This window comes from Phyllostomus hastatus, unplaced genomic scaffold, assembly GCF_019186645.2.
Source record: "Phyllostomus hastatus isolate PE091 unplaced genomic scaffold, TTU_PhHast_1.1 phas_contig_29, whole genome shotgun sequence".
Lineage (NCBI taxonomy): Eukaryota > Metazoa > Chordata > Mammalia > Chiroptera > Phyllostomidae > Phyllostomus > Phyllostomus hastatus.
Window position 1 is genome coordinate 7870346 of NW_025333835.1, and position 17796 is coordinate 7888141.

The 17796-nt window shown below is 35.6% G+C and overlaps 1 pseudogene; it reads left to right on the forward strand.

The window, feature by feature from the left end:
* The first annotated feature begins 300 nt into the window (after positions 1–300).
* The window catches only part of LOC123818682, a 38991-nt pseudogene continuing 21495 nt past the window's right edge, over positions 301–17796 (forward strand).

The following is a 17796-nucleotide window of genomic DNA, read 5'->3' on the forward strand; positions in this document are numbered from 1 at the left end:
CATGGAATAAATGTGTCCTTCTCTGGGAAGGAACGTGGGGTTCCTTTGCCATGCAGCTCAAATTAGGTAAATTATTGTTTCCATGATTTAGCAAGTCCTCATAATAATCACTGCTTTTGTTTAGTACCTATTTCCTGCCAGGTATATTGTACACAGTATATTGAATTCTTTTTAGTCAGTTCAACAAAGAATGTGTTATTATCTTCAGTTTTTAGATGAGGAAACTCCTGCTTGGAGGAGTGAAGTCCTTCTCCAAGCTCACACTTTAAGAAACTGAGCTCAAATACAAGTTCAGATACCATGGAGTTTCACACCACAGAATTGCTGATTAACCTCCCTCATGCAGATAGGGTAAGTGAGAGGGACAAGAGCTAACAAGAAAAAATAGAATCTTCACAATTCAACAATCAACCTATTTCATTTAAATTGCCAGAGGCAACTGTCTCATTTCATATCCAATTATAGCACCCATGGATATTTTTGCTGCCTATCTTGAAGGGAAAAATTATACTAATAAGTCAAGATTAGAAGAAGACATGCTACTCATTTGACAGCTTGCCATGTTTCTGTAACAAACGACTGTTTAATTAGGAAAAAAAATGAGTTTTCAAAATAATCACTTTAAACCAAAATGTGAACTCATCAATGTAGGTGTTTTTATTAAAAAGAAGTTCACAATAGTTATAATGTACTAACTTAAACAACAGTAGTTTCCTACATATGGTCTTCATGACTTCTTCAGCAAAAACTCTGTAAATACTTTCACACAGAGAAAGCTTAGGCACCTAACATCTACACTAATATGACAGATCACATGGCTCAGCATGTTGAAAATTCATTTTAACTTACAAATACATCTAAAATTGTTCTGTGAGCAAGCTCTGAGTAGTGTTGATGGCTATGCTGATCTTGACTTTGGGGGTGAAAGCAAACTTGAGAGATAAGAATAATTATATTCTTGTTTTAAAAGTCAGAGTATGGTAACCTGACTAAAACTTTGTTTCCTGTTTTCTATGTTTCTACTTTGCCAATTATGACCATCAACATGAAATATTTATTAGGAACAAATCTCCTATGCTTATAGTACTGTAAGAATTGTCCTCAGAACATAGTTAAGACTCCCAAATCTCCTCAATGTACCTAATTTGGCCAATCCTTACAGATTTGATCTTTTAAACCTGTCTTCATGATTAATTGTGAATTGATCAATTGGAGTGACTAGGCAGTAATCAAAACTGAAAACTTAACAGTAAGAATAACCAAATTGTCTCTAGTTATGGTCTTTAAAATGGTCTACATTTGACTTCACATCCAGACTGTAGCATATTTTTAAAATTTTTATGTTTTTATCTTAATCACTGTTTTTTTGTTGATGTTGTTGTTCAAGTATAGTTGTCTCCATTTCCTAACACCACTTTCCCCCACCCCACCCACCCCAACCTCCCATCCTCACTCCTTCTCTCCTTTGGCTGTGTCCATGGGTCCTTTATATATGTTCCTTGACGACCCTTACCCTTCTTTCCTCCATTACACCCTTCCCCATCCCTTCTGGTTACTGTCAGTCTGTTCTTTATTAAATGTCTTGGTTATATTTTGTTTGCTTGTTTGTTTTGTTGATTAAGTTCCACTTATGGGTGAGATCATGTGGTATTTGTCTTTTACCACCTGGCTTATTTCACTTAGCATAATGCTCTCCAGTTCCATCCATGTTAGAAAAGGCAGGAGCTCCTTCTATCTTTCTGCTGGGTAGTATTCCATTGTGTAAATGGCTATTTTAAATCTGTTAGGTAATACCATCTGGTAATTCATCAGCATAGATATAGGGATAACCAATTCTCAATTATAATGAGACTAATTTCATCAATGAGAAAGCTGATTTTTCAATTTTTGATTGAGAGGATCACTTAAACTTATTAGTAATCTCTAAATGACATTTCAATGATAGGTATAAAGTTGATTAGCTTTTATTCCCACAAACTGCCTATAATTAAATAATGGCTGAAAGGGAATGTGTATAAAAACAGAATTCTAACAGTTATTTTCAACCCCTAAAACTGGATGATTTTACTTACCTGAGAACAGATGAGACTCAAAATAAACAAACAAACAAGCAAATAAACAAACATGGTACATATCAAAAAAGGACACTTGTCACTGAAAGTAGTAATGTTCCATCAAAAACATTTCACCAGGAAAGCAGACCTAGTCCTCTGGCCAAACTGACTTTGGGAAGCTTGTTAGCAGGCAGGATTATTCTCATAGCCATAAAAGCAGACAAGACTGGCTTTAAATTTACATTCCTCTTTTTTCCCTGGAGTAAAGACATATTCCACAAGTTTAAGTGACTAGCTACATATCTCTTCATACTTTCTGTTTTACTCTTGGAGATTTTTGATAATTTCCAGAACCCTGTAGATATGGGCCTCCCAGGAGTGAGTGGATTGATTAGGAAGCTCCAGGTTGCTGGATTAAAAATGAAAAATGCATGTCAGGACAACTTGTCTCATGCTGTGTGGCTTGTCTGTATCTGAGCCGTGTTGCTGCTTCGCATGTCTTATGAATTCTACTCAGTCAGGATTTCACCTTGACTAGTAAAAACTCAAACCTTATTTTTAGTTAGCTTAGTTTTTGTTTTTTGTCCCTGTCTGAATGGTTCAGTCTTAGAGAAGCACCTAACAAAAATCAAAGAACAAAATTTTAAGACAAATATACATGTGCGTCTGTTTCTTTCTGACTTGTTATTGTTATACCTGACAAGGCCTCACCTTCTGCAGGTCCAAAACTGCAGTTCTAATTTCTATAAAAGGCCACTGTAGTCCGACTAGAAATGGTTATGGCCTTGAGGAACCACAAAGGGGCGGCAATGGTCTATTTTGTTGACTCATAAACTCCAAATCCTGCTCTGCATATGAAGAAAGTAAACTGGAAGCTGAGGTAGATGATGATGATATTTAGTATGATAGAGACTGGCTAATTGCTCACCACAGCCATTTCTTCTTCCTGAGCACATATCAGTCCATATTTCCCAGCCTCCTTTACAGGGAGAAATAGTCACATTGCTGAATTATATCCAACAGAAATTGAACTGACATAACATAAAAAGTTTCCATGTCTGACACATAAAACCTTCCCATGAAATTTCACACCTTTTCATATGCCTGTTGACTGATTTATATTTTCTTTGGAGAAATATCTATTAAAGGACTTTGTTATTTTGTGGGGGGGGGAGTATTAAGTTGTAGAAGTTCTTTATATATTTTCAATATTAACTCATCAAATATATGATTTGCAAATATGTTCTACCATTTTATAGGTGGTATTTTATTATTTTATTTTATTTTAATTTTATTATTTTATTTTACTTAAAGGAGATTTTAGTCCCACTTGTCTAATTTTGGACTTGTTGCCTGTGTTTTTAGGGTCATATCTGAAACAATCATGGCTAGGAACAATATTAAGAAAGCTTTCCCTATGTTTTTTTCCCTAGAAGTTTTACAGTTTCTGGTCGTGTGTATGTGTAAGTCCTTAAGCCATACAAATGGCTAACAAGTACATGAAAAGATGCTCAACATCACTATCTGGCAAATTCAAGTCAAAACCAAAGTGAGATGATAACATCTCACACTTGTTAGGATGGCTTTATTTAAAAAATAAAGATAAATGTTCAAGAAGATATTCAGAAATTGGAAGAACTGTGCACTATTGATGGGTCTACAAAATGGTACAGCTGCTATGGAAAACAGTGTGGAATTTCTCCAAACATCAAAAATAAAATTATCATATCATCCATCAATCCCCCTTTTGTGTGGATATCCAAAATAACTGAAAGCAGGATTCCTAAGAGATATTTGCACTCCTGGGTTTGTTGCAGCATTATTTATATTAGCCATGATATGGAAACAACGAAATGTCCACTGAAAGATGAATGGGTAAAGAAAATGTTGTATATACCCAAAATGGAATATTGTTAATCCTTTTAAAAGGAGGAAATCTTGACATATGCAACAACATGGATGAACCTGGAAGACATTATGCTAAGGGAAATAACGAATAACAGAAGAACAAATACCACATGATCACAGTTATGCGAGCAAAGAGTAGAATGTTGGCTGCCAGTGGCTAGTGGGAGTGGAGAATGATGAGTTGTTCAATGGGTATAAAGTTTTAGTTCTGCAAGAATAGATTGTAGAGATATGCTGTACAAAATAGTGACTAAAGGTAATGATACTCTATCATACACTTAAGAATTTGTTGAGTGTAGGTATCATGAGTGTTCTTACTACAATAAAAAAATAAACAACAAACATTTTCTTACACAAAAGTCTTCATACTCTTTCTCTACTCCACAAGCTTGTATCAAATATTGATGATGGTTTTGGAAGCCACAACTGAAGATGAGAAATATACAACATGGAAGAACACTGCATCCCTATATTATCATTTGGGGAAGAGATTTCAGCTAATTAGGAAAATTTATGTCAAACTTCATATAAATGAGAAATAAAAGCTTAAGTATAAGAATAGTGAAGTTTGGGGCTCACATCTTTAAACAGCTATCATTACCTAAAGTAATACAGCTATTTCTATGTTGACAATGAAATGTTGTTAAAACAACAACTAAATTGGTTTAGTGATCAAGGATCAAATGAGAAGAGAATTGATACTGGAGACTTTGATGATGGGGTCCTATATGATATAGAACTGTTGTTACCTATGATATTTGGAAGACAAATCAAGACAATATGATCCTGTTTATCTGGTGGGGGGTGGAAAGAATAATGTATTGGCTCTCGCTTTAGCTTTTTGAAAAATATTACAAGAAAAAAGATAAACTCAGAAAAGAGTTGTCCATTTTGTAAGCAGAATTAAAAAGAGAAAATCCAGAAACTCGGCCCAAAATGGTGGCAAAACTGATTATTACTAGATACTCAGAAGTAAAAGAGAAGATTTGAAGAAATTTTGAAAGGCAAGGACTATATAAAATTTCTCAGAAACACAAGATGACTGAGTCTGTGGCAGAAATCAGATTAACCATGGATTTTCTCACGTATTTTTTATAATTAATTTGCTAGTTAATAATTGCATCAAGAAAAAAGTAAGACATGGAAGAGAGTAACAAATAAATTTGTCTTAAATATTATGCCTCAGAAAGGAATTCTATTTTCTTCTTTGACACATGAAATTCACCAGAAACAAATAAGCCAACAACTTATTCAGATATGAGTGAATTTTATTGCCCCAAAATTTTGAGTTTACTCCAAAAATGCCTTTGATTGTTTGTCACTTAGAAAAATGAGTCCCCAAATTTCACTGACAAAATTATTTAAAAGTTATATTTCCATGAAAATTAATTGCACATGTGAATACTTATTGGCATACCCCCCTGATGTTTTAAAAGGTTTTATTTATTCATTTTTAGAGAGAAGGGAAGAGAAGGAGAAAGAGAGGAGAGAAACATCAGTGTGTGGTTGCCTCTCACGTGCCCCCAACTGGGGACCTGGCCTGAAATCCAGGCATGTGCCCTGACTGGGAATCAAACTGGCCCTTTGGTTTACAGACCTACGCTCAATCCACTGGGCTACATCAGTTATGGCTCCCTCCATAATTTAAAATATTATGCTACAAAAAAATTATCACCATCACCTGACTTAAGCATGTTGAAAAGAAAAAAACAAAATAAAAAAAAACATTGCTCATAAAGTAGATGGAAAATTCCAATTGGATATGATTCTCACCTAAAAATCTAATGCTTTAAGACAATGGAGAATTGGGTATAAATCATGAATTTAAGACCCAATGTTGTAACTTATGTGTAAAAGCAAGAAAATAGTTTTCTCAGATATACTACAAATTATATTATTTAATAAAGTGAACAACATGGAAACATTTCATAAAATGAACAACATGGAAATTATTAAAAGATTAACTTATCAAGAATAAGGGGATCATGGTTTTAATGGAATTTCAATGAACATTAAATGTATATAAACATGTTAAAATAATTCAAAATTTATTAGATGAAAACAAAGTTTAACACCATAATTGACTGAGGATTTATTGTTTTATTAATATAATAATAAATAATACCTAACTTAAATGTTTTATTTGTGGCCAAAATGTGAGAAGAAGAATGCAGCGTAGGGAAGTAAAACTGGCTAATCTTCTGTGTATAAAAGGGAGGACTAAACAGAATACTGGTACTCTCAATGCTATGAAATACTTTTAAATGTGAGATTTTGAAAGAGGTAAATGTTTTACATATTTATAAGTTTAAAATAGATTGAATAATTTTCAATGTACTGGAGGATGCAAAAACATTTGTAAGTATAACCTGGATAGCACCAAGAAAAACAAGGAGTTAAAAAAAGAACTTGAAGAAAGAACAAAACAGATAGCAAGAGCACAAGCAAATATATTAATATTCGTACCTCACATAATGAAAGAAACAATCTTATTAAAGTCAAACCATCCAGCAACATAAAACAATGTAGTTCTAAATGTTTACAGTAAAACTAAAATTAAATTTAATAAACTAAATTTAAATTAAAAGTGTTTAAGGAGTCTCTGGTCGAATGGAAAATAGAGCACAGTTCTCCTATATATAATATACCCTCAAAAAGTCATAATATTTAAATTTGGAGTTTCTTAATGTGGAAAAGAAGCTAATTAGCTTCAAATAGATATATCAAGTAGATATTTTGAATTTATACTTATTTCCACTTAAGTACCACTTGCTTTCTAGTATTCAATTCTAAAACTTATTCAGAAAAATTAAAACAGTAGAATAACAAATCATAAAAGATAGTTTTTGAACTGCCAGATATTGATTCATTGTAAATCAATAACTATAAATATGCTGTAGTGATAAAATAATAGGCATACATATAAATGAAATAGAGTAGAACATCCAGAAGAATCATCAGAGGATAATAAGAACAAAGTATAAGCATTGTGTAACAAATTTAAAAGGTGGTGTCATATCATTGGTGTTGAGTGAGCACAATGACAAACCCAGGGCAGGTAAGGAGTTAGGAGAAGGTTAATCTCATCAACTGACAGAGGGGAATGTAAACTGGAATTCGTTTTCTGCAGAAATGTTTATCAGCATGTGCCCATTTGGGCTCTGATTTTCCTCTTCACCTTCTTTAAACAACGTAAATAAAAGTCTTATTTTTAGTAATTTATGCTGAGAACATAAGCAAAAATTTCACAAAGATGCACTCCTAATGCTGTTAATGTCAGTGTGGTTCAGAATAAATGGACAAGGCAGGAAAACACAAATGTACAATAGAGGTGGTGTGGTTTGTAGTTATAACTAAGATTGAGGGGACAGATCTGTATCTGACATAGAAAATACACACACGAGACTTCTGGCAAGATGGAGGACTAGGTGGACGCACCGTACCTCCTCGCACAACCAAGATTAGAACAACAATAAATTACGGTCAGCATAACACATAGAACTGATAGAGGATTTATCTGAATGGAAGTTGGACAGCCAAGAAGTTGAAGTAGACCTGTTCATCCAGACTGGTAGGGGACAAAGAGCCGGGCGGGTGCGGGGCTGGCGCGGGTCAGTGGCGCGCGGAGGTCGGGGAAGTTTGGTGCGGAATCGGCGCGACAGCCATCCGGGGCGCAAGAACGCAGCGGTGATCCCTGAGTACGCAAGCTGCGGCTGGCGGACCCTGTGGGGCAGCGATTGTGGACCAGGGCAGAGCTCACAGCCCAGGAGCCCGGGGAAGGGTCTGGGCCCAGGAGAACTGAACTGCCGCCATTGATTCCCTCCTGTCCCCGCTCCCGCCCCCACATAGAACATTACAATCTAGCGACTGGGGCGCCCAGCCCCGGTGAACACCTAAGGCTCCGCCCCCCACCATAATAAGAGCGACCAGACTGGAAAAAAAAAATAGGAGAGACAGGGAAAGACATAAGACATGTGTACAACAGAGCAGATCAGTCCCCCAGGACTCATCCTTTTGAGCGACCAAGAAATAGCCAATCTATCAGATGCACAGTTCAAAACGCTGGTGATCAGAAAGCTCACGGAATTGGTTGATTTTGGGCACAATTTAGATGAAAGGATGCAGGTTACCATAAAAGAGATGCAGGAAGATACGCGGAGGAGAGCCAATAGAGAAATGAAGGAATCTGAGTCTCAAAACAATACAGTGGACCAGAAGGAAGATAGAATCAACCAAGCAGGAAAGCATGATGAAATAAGAATTCAAAAAATTGAGGAGAGCCTTGGGAGCATCCAGGACACCTTTAAACGTTCCAACATTCGAATTATAGGGGGTACCAGAAGGGGAGGAGCAACAAGTGGAAAAGTTATTTGAACAAATAATAAAGGAGAACTTCCCCAATCTGGCAAAGGGAACAGTCTTCCAAGAAATCCAAGAAGCTCAGAGAGCCCCAAGGAAGTTGGACCCAAGAAGAAACACACCAAGGCACATCATAATTACATTAGCCAAGGTAAAAACGAAGGAGAGAATCCTAGAAGCAGCAAGAGATAAGGGGACAGTAACCTACAAAGCAGTTCCCATCAGACTGTCAGCTGATTTCTCCAAAGAGACCTTACAGGCAAGAAGGGGCTGGAAAGAAATATTCCAAGTCATGAAAGACAAGGACCTACATCCCAGATTGCTCTATCCAGCAAAGCTCTCATTTAGAATGGAAGGGAAGATAAAGTGCTTTTCAGATAAGGTCAAATTAAAGGAGTTCATCATCACCAAGCCCTTATTTTATGAAATGCTAAAGGGACTTATCTAAGAAAAGAAGATAAAGAAAAAGACATGTATAGTAAAAGGACAGCAAACTCACAATTATTAACAACCACACCTAAAGCAAAACCGAAAGAAACTAAGTAAACAACTAGAACAGGAACAGAACCACAGAAATGGAGGGCACATGGAGGGCTAGCAGCAGGGGGGTGGGAGGAGGGCAGAGGGGGAAAAGGTATAGAGAATAAGTAGCATAGAATGTAGGTTGAAAATAGATAGGGGGAGGGCAAGAATAGTACGGGAAAGGTAGAAGCTAAAGAACTCATAAGAATGACACATGGACGTGAACTAAAGGGGGGGAACATGGGTGGGAGAGGGGGTACAGAGTGGAGGGGAGGGAAGGGGGGAAATGGGACAAATGTAATAGCATAATCAACAAAATATATTATAAAAAGAAAATACACACACATATGCTATGTTATTAGAATTTACTATGGGATCTTGAGAAGCAAGAACAGCCTCTTTGTGTTGTAGAGAGAGACAAAAATGTCCTTAATTGACTTTTGGGCATTCACTTAGCCATTTTATTACTTAAGTCCCACAGAATTTTAGAATTTGAACTCAACTCTTCTGTCTAAAATCTTCTCATTTAATTGGAATTTTCTCCTGTCTTTCACAGGTGAAGCCCCTTGCTATGTTTAAAGCCCCATGGCCTTGTTTCTGTCAAAGTGAAACATCACCTTCCTAACGGAATCTTCAGTCTCACTGGGGTCAGGGATTAGATGGAAACCCGTCCTCTCTCTTTAACAAAGGGGCACCCTTTTCCTTGTTGGCTTTCCTCTGTTCTGCCATTGGTACGGAACCAGGCACAATGTCTCTAGATTCATCGCACTTCACTTTGGAGAAATTAATTTTCTTGATCTGTGTGTTACAGCATATGTTCTTTAGGTTGTAGCCTGTAACATTCTATATTATCATTGAGAGTAAGAGGTCAAAGGGAGAAATAACTGGAACAATTTAATTAATACTTTATTTAATTAAATAAACTTGGCTTTGACAAATTATGAAAGGTGTCCAGATTATTGGACTTTAAAAGCTATATCAAGCCCAGAACCTTCATTCACTGTAACAGTAGGTGGTCTTTGTCACAAGGCTTTCCTTGCAGTACAATGGATTCAGTGAAAAGAATGCAGATTTGATGTAGTGATGCAGATAACCGGCCCGCAGTGTCTGAGGCATTATGCATGAAATAAGACATTCACCTGGACTACCGAGTCCTGTGGAGGAAAAGGGACAGCACGGCTACCCTCTCAAGGGGAGGGTGCCTCAGAGCAGCCTGGCCACCCTCTCTAGGGGAGAACACCCTGATCCTTCCCTCCACAGGTTTTTATTGGCTTTTAAATTGCATAGGAATACAGGTAAATTTCATTAATCATTGTCAGGCAGTAAGGATCAAACAATAGATAGCATACAAAGAACTACGAGGACTTATTTTGGGTCAGGGTCTTTTATGAGGGTTTGTTTGAAACAAACTCATTTCCTGCTCCGACCTTATCATTTAATTGAGAACATTCTTAGCAAAGCAGTTTTCACAGGAGTTTATGTATTCTTTCTCAGGCCTGATCACCCAGGGAACCTACCCTTTCCAGCAAAGGGCTGCATCGCCTTCTGTGATTATTTCAGGATTAAGTCAGGCAGAGGAGGGAAGATAGCCAAGAAATTAGAAGACTTCTCGCGGGCAGGTTGAGGACTAAGGCTTTGTCAAAGCCAAGGGGCAAGGGTCCATCACCCCCTTTGCTGTAGCCCCCCAAGTTCCTTCCCAGGGGCCTCCACAGGATCATGCCTGTCTTAGGTTGTTGCCCCCTTGGGGAATCTTACCCGTCATTGGCTAACTGATCAAGAATTGGGGGCCAGTTATGGAAAAAGGAGCAGAAGCAGCGCTCTTGCCAGGGAGATAAGCTTTGTCTCCTTAGTGGCTTATGGTCCGAAGGTCACTCACTCAGCCTTAGACATGGGGGGATTACAGCTCCTGAAACCAGGCAGGGCAGTTCCCAACAATGTAGCAGCTTGACAGTGTAGGCGTCAGCTCTCAACTGTAAACAAATATTCTTATAAAGCAAACCATTAGTAACAATAAATTATTCAGTGTAATCCAAACATACAAGAATTTAAAAAGTGAATTTTTTTCAAGTTAGATTTATATTCATTGCATTTATGAACAAAAATAATAAATAATATTACATAATTCTTTAATCTGTTATATTACACACAGTCATTAGGGTGCTTGGCAACTTTTTTGGATTAATTTTTTTTCATTTATGTTTTGTGTCAAAGATAAGAAGCTATGGGTATATATACATATATATGAGTCATTATAGAAAAAATAAGTAACTTCCTTAAAATTAGCAAAATCATTATTTCAGTGATTATGAGAAGTGGATTTTCCTGGACACATATTACACAGAGTGCCCCTTCAGTGTCATAAATAGAACGCTTAATGTTTAATGTCAGAAATATCCAAATATATATTCTGGTCTGTTCCACAGTTAAAAAAAATGAATAGAAATCAAAAAGACCATCTGTGATTTTATGTGAGAAGTTATCCTAAGTTTTATTTTAAGGTAGAAGACTAACATTAAACCAGTAATTCAAACAAAAATTATATTTGCTCATTTTAAAAATATACATGTATGCATGTAAATATGTATATAAATATATGTATATATAAGTGTATATATACATATATATGTATATTTATGAGGCTTTAATGATGTCCTGACTTGCAGAAAAATATAATTACTTCACTGATTTTACTTTTCCTCTGGTTTTCTCCCTCTCCTCTCACAGCATTGTCCATTTTATGTGCTCAGAAAAATAAGCCTGAGAGCTCACATATACAAAGAAAAGATAAAATGAAAATGTCACCCACCTCCAGAGCTTTCATCAAAGGTGAACTCAAACAAAATATTCTAACAAAAGGTAAATGAACAATAACCTAAAATATGGTAACACATATATGATGAGCTACCAGAAAAATAGATCAATAAGTGCACTCAACATCTATGGAAATAATTTTGTCCCTGATCCAAGCAAATGACTATTTTGCTGCAGTATTTGGTGAGCAGAGCTCTCCTGTGGGATTGGGCTGCAGAGGGCACTTTAGTGGGAGGAAGAGAGCAATAGGAAGAGAGTATGATTCATGTTCAGCATCTCAAGTGGAGGATAGAGTGCAAGCATTGAATAATGAAACAAAAACAAGATATTCAGCATGACAGGAAGGTTACTGTTATAGAGCTGTTAGAATTATTTAAAAAGGTTAGCCTATGAATAAACATGCTTCATCAAGGTCTCTTACACATGCAAAGAGAGATACTAATGAATAATAAAAGAGTAATGGGGACTGGCAAAGAAATTAATGTTAATCTTATCCAAAGCAGATACAAATTAATATTGGAGCAACATTTTTGTAATCACTTTTCAAGGCAAAAATTCAATTAATGTGACTATATCAATATTTCAAATCTTAGTCCCTTGAAAGTATACTTGTCTCTCTTCATATAAGTGTGCTCTCCTCTGTGAATGGTTGTAGCTCATCTTGTCAATACTTGGGGAGACTTGTAAATGGTATAGCCGGAAGACATTGGGACGAGTGTTATGATGCAGAATTGCCTCAGGGAATGTTTCACTTAGGAAGTTTTGTTTATATAATATTTACTCTACAGAAAATAAATAATGTAGGCCAAGAACAATTTGCCTTACTTTATGGTTTTATTTACTATTTTATACAGACACATACATTCACATGTACATATACAACATGGAAAAAAGCTGTTTGTGATTTCTGAAGAACGCATATTTTAAGTAAATGTTTATAGTCACAGAATAAGCATATATGCTATGCATATATCTCCATATAATATTTATATTTAAATGAATCAGCACAGGGAAACATATCATAACCACAATGCCAAAAGGAGACTCTAGTTTTGTCAGTGAGAAAACAATTATGTAAACAAGTTAAAATAGATTTCTGAGTCTGAGCTAAATTTTATCCTTTGTCAGAGCCTGCTTTGAAGACAGGAAAGGGAAAAGGAATATTTTCCAAGGAATTCTTTATATATATAAGTATATGATTTTTTCCACTAAAGATTTATTTTATCTCATATCTCTTTTGTTGGTAGTCACTACATACATTTTACTGAATGAGTATTCCTCTTGTTTGGCGTACAATATAAATGTCTGTCATAGTTTGTTTAAGGTGTCAGGGACTTAGAAAAAGTTTATGAAACTAAATGGACTCCCTGAATAAGTGCTTTACAGCTGAGCAGAAAGTGTTGTTTATATTGTAATACCCTGACAGGCTTCTATAATAAGAGGTACTAATGCCACCATACTATGTTAGACTGGACTTACTTGAAGCATGGTGCTATAGACAAGTAGGCCTTACATGCTGTTGTTTGCAAAACCAAAGATGATCCAAAGCCAATCACTCTATTAAAATAACTGCCTGGACAACATCACTTCTGTATTTTTAATAGACAGTGTATAATTCCTATAATGAAAGAAACATGCAATGATTTCCATACTGAATGAGTTCCGTAGAGGTGCTGGGATTTGTCTCATTACATAAGGCTTTTACATTACATTCTCAATGCCTCTTCTCATCTTTGCTTCTCCCTGGAGTGGAGAATTTTCTGTCAACAGCTATACACTGGCTGAACCTGCATAACCCAGAAGAGGGATATACCAGAGATAAGATTACCTTTTTCCATTTATGTAGAAAATTATACCCAGTATTCCTGACTGAAAAGCATTACTGTAAGATGTGGACAGCATTCTGCACTCTCATTAAAACAGGCAGTCTACAATTTTATTTTATTTTAAAGAAGTTGGATATGGCAGAAAAGACTATCTGAAATTCCATGCTGTTAAATTCACCTGGGGGAGAAACTCACCACTTGTGTATTCTCCTTGGCCGCCTTTGGTAACTAACAGTCCAATACCATACAGAGAGCTTCCTGTGGCCAGCAATCCTACCACCTGCCTCAATAATTTTGACTGGGGGAAGAAGGTTAATATGATGGAATAAAATGAACTTTGTCAAGTAATATTAAAGGTTAGTTACTAACTGACAAGGTGAGGAAATTTCTGGGAAAAAAAAAGTTACTGTGCTCCATGATTCTCCTTGAGTCTCTGCTGCTTCTGTTTGCTTTAGTCCACACACAGTGTTTTGTGCAGCTGTTATCTCACAGCAGAGTTATTTCCTGGTGTTCTACTATGTGCCCTTACCTTGCTATCACCATCACCATCATTACCATCTCCATCACCAATTACTGGTTGCTTAAAATATGTCAGTTAACATAGTCTCATCATCAAAACACCCTCTGTGTATTTTTATGTTCACTTTAGATACAAAATAAAAGGAACTTAGAGAAGATAATTCAAGACTTTAAAACACACAAATCATAAATGGAAGAAATAAGATCCAAACTCACAGATTAATACAGAGACAAATTTTTCAACATATCTGCAATACTGCCTCAGCAAGGATGATCTAATACTATTGCTTTTCAAACATACTTCTTTTATAAATTTATTCAATTTTGTGCTATACTTAAATTGTCAGATTTGGGTAAAGTCCTTTGTGGGACATAGATGTTCCTTATTAAGTGTGCTCCAGGATATCAGGCATAAGAAACAATGTACCTTGATTTAATAGGCAGTAAGAAGAACAAATTAGCATCCATGGATTTATTCTTTGGAAAGTAATCAAGTGGTTTAATTTTATTTGATACTGGTTTCCAAATGATTATTCTGGACATTACTTTAAAGGGAGGAGTAAAAATGAAATGAAGCCGGTTTTTCTTTATTTATTAATTTCTTATATAGCAATATAATTTCCTTAGTATCTGCAAAAAGATTTTAAAATGTAATTGGTGATAAAAAAGGTCAAAATGTGTAGTTCCATTATTGCTTTTCATAAAGAAATTGGACTAATCAGATAGATGTAAGGTAAATGGGGCAAAATAAAAATGATTAAAAAACTGAACTCCCTAATAAAGAAGGAAATTACTGAGAAACCATGAACAACTAACCAAACTGTAACAAGCAATGATGATAGGTAAAGGCTGGAATCATGTACTCTCACGACTTGTAGATAAATTTATCCCATAATATACTCTCTTCACTGTACTGTGACTCATTCCATGTTACCATCTATAAAATACATTTTAGGTTCTATTCTATGGGTTATATAAAATAAGTACCTTTAAGGGGATTAATCTTAAAAACCAAAACAATGTAGCCTACCAACAGAAGCCAACATTTAGACTATTATCTTATTTCCATGCATATTCTTAGGTTTGTGATCTCGCAGTACCCACCTTCTTTGGGGAAATGATGTCTTCCTAGTTTCAAGCAGTGATAGTTGGACTGTAATTCAAAGCATACATTGGCCTTCACCATGAAGTTGAAAAGGTCGTTGGCAGTCTTTTTAACAAGTCCTTTATCTTACAACTTCAATATTGCAAAGAAATGTGTAATCAAACCTTCTCACTTGGGACAGTGGATCTTTTTTTACTAAATTTATTGGGATGACTGATTAACATGATTATATAGGTTTCAAGTGTACCATTCCATGGTACATTATTTGTATTTGTATTTGTTCTAACCACCCAAAGTCAAATCTTTGTCCAACACCATATACTCGATCCCCTTCACCCTTTACCACCCCTGCCCCTCTTCCCTCTGATAACCACCATATTTTTTACTATGTCTATTAGATTTTGTTTGTTTGTTTTTCTTGTTTGTTCATTTGTTGCTGTCAGTTCTATATCCCACATATGAGTGAAATCATGCAGTTCTTAACTTTTTATGACTGACTTATTTCACATAGCATGGTATTCTCAAGATCTATCCATGTTGTCATAAATGGCAGTATTTCACCTTTTCTTATGGTTGAGCAGTATTCCACTGTGTTTATGTACTGCAACTTCTTTATCCAGTTGTTTATCAAAGGGCACTTCAGTTATTTCCATGTCTTGGCCACCAGGAATAATGCTGCAATGAACATAGGGGTGAATATATGTTTGCAAATAAATGTGTTTAAATATTTCAGGTAGATACCCAGAAGAGGAGTTCCTGGGTCATATGGTATCTCTGTTCTTAATTTTTTGAGGAGCCTCCATACTGTTTTAAACAGTGATTGTACCAGTTTACATTCCCACCACCAGTGAATAAGGGTTCTTTTTTCTCCACAACCTCTCCAACACTTATTATCTGTCTTATGGATAATAACCATTCTAACAGGTGTGAGGTGGTATCTCATTGTAGTTTTGATTTGCATTTCCCTTAAAGCTGGTGAAGTTGAGCATCTTTTCATGTATCTGTTGGTCACTTGTATGTCTTCTTGGAAGAGGTATCTGTTCAGGTCTTGTGCCCTTTTTTAATTGGATTGTTTGTTTGTTTGGTGTTGAGTAGTATGAGTTCTTTAAATATTTTGGACATTAACCTCTTGTAGGAGCTGTTGTTTGCCTGTCTTCTCCCATTAAGTTGACTGTCCTTTTGTGTTTTTTTGGTCATTTCTTTTGTGGTGCAGAAGCTTTTTATTTTGATATAGTCCATTCGTTTATACTTGATTTTAGTCCCTTGCCTTTAGGGTCAAATTCATAAAATCTTCTCTAAGACCAAGGTCTGTAATTTTAGCACTTATGTTTTGTCCTATGTAATTTACTATTTTGGGACTTATATTTAAGTCTTTGATACATTTTGAATTAATTTTTCTATATGGGTACAAATAATAGTCTAGTTCCATTCTTTTGCATGTGACTTTCAATTTTCCCAGCATCATTTATTGAAGAAACCTTTTTATCCTTTGTATGCTTTCAGCTTCTTTATGAAAATTTATTTGCCCATATACATCTGGGTTTATTTGTGAACTCTCAATTCTGTTCCATTGCTTATTTTTCTGTCAGTACCATTTTGTTTTGATTATTGCTGCTTTGTAGAATAATTTGAGGTCAGGGAATGTGCCATATCCAGCTTTGTTTATTTTCTCAGGATTGCTTTGGTTATTTGGGGTCTGTCATGGTTCCAATCAAATCTGATGACATTTTTGTTTTAGTGAGCAATGCTAAGATGAAAAGAGTGATTGAATTTTATTGTAACCATGCCTTTCTAGTGACTGGGGTGTCTGGTGTAATAATTTCTGGAATTTCCAGAGCTCTCCCAAACTCAGTTTGTTCATTTTACCTCTGCATTATAGTGAGAATCTTTGTATCTTTCCAATTAATCCTTATTTGTTTAAATAGGGTCACTTACTATTGCTTACATATGAAACAGTAGATGGCTAAAATTCCAAAAGCTAAATATAAACAGCCCAGTTTTCTTGGTACACAGATCAAATTCATACTTCACTAAAGACAATTCCATGCCACACCTATCACATATTATCAATGTAAAGATCAGGCTAACTTTATGACCATAGTCATTAAAGTTAATTTGCTTTCTTTATTATTCATTTAACTAACCAGTGTAATAACCTATCCCTCCATACTCTATCTCATACCTAGCTGTTTCTCTCTATCATTACTGGCAAAAGCTTCATTTAGGCCACCATTTTCTCCCTTTGCTTAGAATACCCAATATTCTTTTTTTATCTACTCTTTGTTTTTTGCTCCAATCAGCATCTAAGGAAGTATTTACAAATGATAAGTTCAGTCATTTCACCCCACTGTTAAACTTCTTTGACAGCTGTCAATTGTACTTTGGATAAAGTTCAAATTACTATGACTTGCAATACCTTGGGTAATCTAGCCCATGGCTCATTTTTAAACATAATCTCATACCATTGTTTTCACAGGTCATTTTTACTTTCTTTCTGTTTTTAAAAATTCCCAAATTGTCCTCCACTTCTGGGCTCTCAGGTTAAGTGGTTTCTCCTCAGAAAATTCTTCTTTAAATAGTCTATTTTTACTTACTTGCCCTTGTTTATTTACTTCATTGCTTTATCATATTTTAAGTAAACAAAAGTTATTTTTCCACTTATTTGTTGGTTCTGTAGTCACTGGAGTATAAA